The 6,108-nt window shown below is 34.6% G+C and overlaps 1 long non-coding RNA gene across 6 annotated transcripts; it reads right to left on the bottom strand.

Annotated features, from left to right (window-relative positions):
- Positions 1-1,962: 1,962 nt before the first annotated feature.
- Positions 1,963-3,259, bottom strand: LOC149150092 (uncharacterized). Of its 6 annotated transcripts, none has more exons than XR_016263324.1 (5): positions 3,107-3,259; positions 2,908-3,008; positions 2,713-2,763; positions 2,466-2,503; positions 1,963-2,281 (listed from the first exon to the last, which is right to left on the bottom strand). It is a non-coding gene; the product is annotated as an uncharacterized LOC149150092 (long non-coding RNA). The 6 variants fall into 6 exon arrangements; XR_016263327.1 differs by having other exon boundaries at positions 1,963-2,366; XR_016263325.1 differs by having other exon boundaries at positions 2,713-2,771.
- Between the last annotated feature and the right edge of the window lie 2,849 nt (positions 3,260-6,108).

Here is a 6,108-nt window from a genome sequence, read left to right on the forward strand (position 1 = left end):
TCTTAGATAGAAAATAATCGAGTCATCACTCGAGTTAAAGTGCAATGGAAGCACTTTACCTCGGAGGAGGCTATTTGGGAGTTAGAGGACAAAATCCAAGAAGCCTATTCGACACTATTTAAGTAGTGAAACTATTGAATAGTGAACACCGAGGACGATGTTGAATAAAAGGGGGGGAGGAAGATGTAATACCCCTCTATTTTTATGTTAATGAATTGTTGTAATTACACTGAATTATTTTTAGACTTAATGACAAGGAAGTCATGCTTGGTTGGAATATAGGTGAACAGTAAAGTATTATGATGTAATAAATAATTTTTTATTAATAAATGGAAAACTGGAAATTACTTGGGAAAGAAACATTGGAGTAAAGAGATTCTTTCCAAAAATTGGCAAACCATTCCCGGTGGATGGGAGTAAATACATCTTCCCCAAAAAGAACTCCTAAAAATCCATAGTGGGTAGTACCTAAGATTTAACGAGATGGGAGAGAAATATCCATTAGATCACTTAGTTGGAGAAGGATGCTAAGTATGGGTGGAATAAAGAACCATGGCAAATAAAGGCGGCCTTTAAAGAAAAAGAAAAATGAAGGAAAGAAAGTCTGGGAAAGTGGGAAGCAGTGTATAAAATACATGATCTCAAATCAAAAGAGGTTGTTGGTTATGTTGAGGGGAACTGGAGGATCAGTTCATGGTTGGGAGGATAGTGTTTCTTCCCAGTACAGTTTCCAACAACATTTATGATTAAGAAATCTGATCTCGTTTATTCTTTGAGTGGTGTACTGGTCAGTGGTATTTCAATATATGTTAATATTGATCGAAATCTAAGTACATTTTTTTCCTTGAAGGGTGCATTGGTTAGAAGTATTTGAATATAATTTGATAGTGATCTGATAGAAAACATATATATATGGTTGTGATTTAGATACAGAAAGTAGATATGGTGGTATTTAATCGAGTAAATGTATGAATTGACATGGTATACAACTTAGAACCAGGAACCTATGGTAAATTTTATTATTAGAGACTCATAAATGTATATGAAAGTCAACAAAGCATAGAGATGAGTAAAGTAAGATTTTTATTTCATGTCAAGGTAACAAGAAGATTGAAAAATACGACCATGGGATAACAACGTCAAGGTAACAAGAAGAGTGAAAAATACGACCATGGGATAACAACGTTGATCTTTGCTCAAGGGATTTTGAATTTTTCATACACCTAATATGTCTTTGTGTTGGTGTTAATTAAATCAATAGAGCGAGTGTTAATAAGGAAAAAAAAGAGTGGTTGAGACTTATAGGACTATTAGAATAATAAACTAGTATAACTGAGAGTCATTTTTTAATTAATTCGCAGAGGAAGTTTATCTCGACTAAAGAAAAGAGAAATTCAACTTTATTGCACTGTACTAGGTTTACTATAAGTTGGAAAATAATTAAACCTACATGTTCAGTTTAGCTTAGTGTTACCTACAAAATTTTATTAGGAGTTACCACTTTAAATTATTTGAGACCAATATGTACAAAGTGAGCATACAGTACTAGTGTTTATGTCTTCGGCATTTACTGTGAGAAATTACCAGAATTATAGTGAAATGTTGCATAGTAAATAGGGAACATAAAAATTTAAAGTGAATGCCAAATCTACTGCTAGTCTTAGATCTGGCGAAATAGCTAGTGCAAATAAGAATATATAATACCACACCCAAACATGAGTTTTGTTCTATAATATACTAGCAAAACTCAGAAAAAATAACTCAAGTAATGAGGGGATAAATATATATGTAAATATTAGCAAATTCTGCAAGAATGACCAAAGAAATTCCATAGATCCGCAATACATTTATGAACATTCTGGAAAGAAAGTAAACTTGAAGCCCAAATTGTGTTGAAGGGAGGTGTTCCAAAGAACAGAGAAAAAATAATATCAATGAGAAGCAAAATATATATACACAGAGTATCAAAAGAATATATTTGAACCCATTCCTTTACAACCCCAAGGGTTTTTTATTGTTGAAAAAAAAGAACATTACAATAAGACTAACTAGTGAGTATGTAACTGGCAAATAGAAAAAAAACTTATTACATAGGGCATAGTGTGGAAATATTTTATACAAGGAAAAAAAACCGCTAGGCTACATAGGCAGTCTTTGCGGCCAAACAAACTCATTTCCCTTGAAAAAGAAGAAGTCGTAAATGGTCTCTGCAGATGGACCAGCTACTAAGTACATAACGCTCAGAAAGAGCAAGGGAAATATGGAGCCATCATCGACCAACCTGTGGTAATATAGGTTGCATTATCGGTGGCGGAAAACTTGCTGGACCGAGTGATAGTGCAAACAAGAACTATCTGTACATACCTCTAGGAGCGACACATAAAAAATAATTACGCAGTAGGAGAAGACGAGAGATGATAGAGAAATCTAGGGAAAAGAAAGGTAAGGCTGGAAAATATTTATACCTGTGAATGAGATAACGGGTATGGTCTGACTTTCTTCCCTGAGAGCAACCAACCACCATTATTAATACATGAGAGTATACATAGTCATATGAAATGAAAATATTTGAATAATAGAGAATGGAGTATGCTAGTATGGAAATAGTAAGGAAGGGGGCGAAAGACCTTTACCCTGTAAAGGAATTTAAGTGGAAAAGGGGTAAGAATGAAAGGCGATAATGAAATGAAAAAAAAACAACCTCAAAGTTACCTGGGGTATAAAAAAACCAATCATCGTGGAGTTGAAGAAACAGAGTGAATCCTGTGCAGCTGACAACGTTATGGTTAAATCCTAGAAAAATATTAATAGATAGATGACGGTGTTGCATTAAGCAGGAACGATAATTTGTTAAGTGTACAAATGGAAAAAAAGGGAAGAAAACAATGATACAGTGTGCCAGATTACCTTATCATTTTAAGCTTCCTTAGCAAGGAAACCGCTCCTGGAAGTTAGAAATTTCGCAAGATAAGGAGGCTAAAGATTGAATTTCAGAAGTGAGCAGGCGCCTAACACAAAAACAAGTAGAAAATTAGTGTAGAGAACCCCAAACACAAAAGTAGTGAAAATAACACTCTAAATACACAACTAAGGTAGATATGGTTACGAGTGGTTCACTGCCGCTAAACAATAAGACGAAGAAGGGTGTGAGTGCCACATACAGTAGGAGGAGAACCAATTGTCCGAGTACTCATCCGCCACAAGACGACATCCTTAAGCTTCGATACCATTTCTCCAGTAGGAAGAGATAAAATCAAAGGGAACAACAAAACAAAGTGAATAGGGATGAATGGTATCAAACCAAGGCTAGGGTTCGTAGGATTGATCTCTGCCGTTGATACAACCTCGTTAGATCCTAACCATTCGATCGAGTCAATACTACATGTAAAAATCACATGGGAGCAGGGACGTGGCAATCAATCACTTGTGCACCACCATCATAACCCTCACTCCTTGTCATAGTTAAATTAATAAATTTATGAGGGACATAGTGGGCCCACATTACGAAACTCCTTAGGATTGAAAAATAAAGTTTATTTGATCATATTATATGTCACAGGAGCCACATATCCCAGTGGTGGACTATATGAATCGATGTTATTCCTTAATGTATTAATGTGTCCATACCCAACACCTTGGTGAATAGTCAAAAGAGGTTGAAATTTCTAAGTTGTACATACATATTTAACCTGTCATGATGAGTAATATTATGATTATCGTAATAAATCCAGACTCTGCCATTGTATGCATAAATAAACAAATCATTATAACATAGATTAAGGTTAAGGAGGGAGAACTAACCCATGTTTTCCACAAAAATAAAACTAACCATTCAATACTATAAGACTATAAATAATGGGAAGTGTTGTTACATATAAGAGGTAGTACCTAAACCATATGCAGAGAATGGTAGTGCATTAGAACACAAAACACGATGGAAGAGAATATAAACTCATAAAGTGAGTTTAGTTGAGTTAGAACCAACATAAAGAAGATAGTTCAAGATAGTTCAAGGTTCAACAGAGGTGACCAACCGAAAAATGTCAGCGTTGTGGGTGTCTTTTAGTATAAAAATGTACACTTCCAAAATTGTGCACTTAGTATGTGAGGAACACCATCATAGAAAATGTTATTTAGTTGGGAGAAAAAAATCAGCCATGGGGTGTCTTTTAATATAAAAATGTATACTTCTAAAAGTGTGCAATTAGTAGGTGAGAACACCATCATAGAAAATGTTATTTAGTTGGGAGATTTGTATAAGAAAAACACAAAAAAAAATTATGAGATATATTTACATTAACTTTGTAAAATAAAAATAAAAAACAAATTAGCTTCAATTTTAGCCAATATCAAATTCCAATCTCTTAGAAAATATTAATTATATTAAATTTCAATTTCAATTATCCGTTTTATTTTTATAGATAAATATTAAATTGTGTTTTTCTAATAGTTATTAACTGTGTAAAACGATATGAAGTATATTCCTATTAATATCAAATACTATTATGAAATAAATAAATTTAAAATCACAAACATTATATCATTTATAAATTTATTATTACATAGAATTACATTGTAATCTAAAATGTGGTCCATGGCAAAATATATGTGAAACGATTTTCGTAAATTTGCTTACATTGTATGTACGATGGATAGTAGAGTAATACACTGTGAATGAATGAATCCCCAGAAAAGACCTGTAGTTGTATTTGTCTCTATTTTAAGGAAGGGATCTAGATAATGGCGGGCTGGCCAGTGTCGGTATTTGGAAATCACCTTCAGGCTTCATCTGTAAAAAAATGACAGTTTTGAGTCCTTGACTAATATCTGCAGTTATGACGATGTTGTACTCTTAAAGAAACGTGACGTGGTCCACAGAAATCGTGATAATCTGCAACAGCCACATGTTGAGTGTTAGCGGGGTGAGTAGAGACGTAAGAGTGACACAAAGTATAGGATTGGGCAAATGATTGATGATATGGGCCATTGTATTCTATGATGAGATAAGGTTGAGGTTAGGGTCTGTCAATCCAGATGCGTTAAAGAACCCACCGGTGCAGAAAACAAGTTAATCTGCCCACGAAGAGACAGTTTCCATCCACTAGTTTTTTCACAACAGGGCCGACTCAGAAAAGAGGGCCTCAGTAGTTGTCCTGTCAACAAACATCTGGGATGGGTAGTGGAGGAAGATGAAATGATAGACTGATCCAAGGGAAAATAATGAAATATTACCATTATTCAGAAGACTGGCAAAGGTCAGGGACGCCATTTTTTTTTAATAGTGTGCAGCTCCAGCTTATTGGCCCTCCTTTGTTTGTTTGCAATAGTTTTGTACATTCTTGTCCTGTTTGAAAATATTGGCTACTACTGTAGAATGCATAGCGGTCGTCTCTTTTACTCAGAAAAGAAATTTTACTTCTGACAAAAGCTGAAATGAATTTGCTTATTCATGATATATATATGTAAAATTTCTTTTCTGAGTTCTGACAAAAGGCTGAGATGAATTTGCTTATTCTATATATATATATACCTAATAATGTTAAGTGTAAGTGTAAATTATTAGTGTTTTTGCGAGGATTAATTTTTATTAAGATTAATGTTAAAATCTTATGGAAAATCATTGAAAATGAAAATTATCTCTAGGGAAATTTATTATAATTTTTGCTCCTTTCCTCCCCCTGTGGTTGTACTTTTTCTCCATTCTCTAAAGATTATGAGCTGGAAGCTTTAGCCCAAGACTCTCTAAGTGAAATGGAGCCGCTATCAATCAAGCAATCTTTTTTTGTTGATCCAAACCCTGCGACTTAGGGGTAAGTGTCACTACTACGGGAAAAAAGGGACCCAATTAAAATATGGCTCATAGCTTCGTGAAAATAGCTACTGGCTCATCCGCTTCTGGAGGGCAAGTCCCTGCTCATATTATCAGTGAAGCCCCAACTCCCACTGTCCAGGTGGTCTAGGCTTCACTCGATGAGGCTTTGAAGTTTTCCGAAAGTGCCATAATCTACCAGTTCAATGGTTTTTGGCTGCAGCTGACAACTTTCCACAACTGGATCTCAGAGGTATGGAAGCCTATAATTTCTAATGAAATTAATATCTACCCCTGTG

The sequence above is a fragment of the Pinus tabuliformis genome, chromosome 9 (genome assembly GCF_031772625.1).
Source record: "Pinus tabuliformis cultivar Carrire ecotype Pingquan chromosome 9, CPIR1, whole genome shotgun sequence".
NCBI lineage: Eukaryota > Viridiplantae > Streptophyta > Pinopsida > Pinales > Pinaceae > Pinus > Pinus tabuliformis.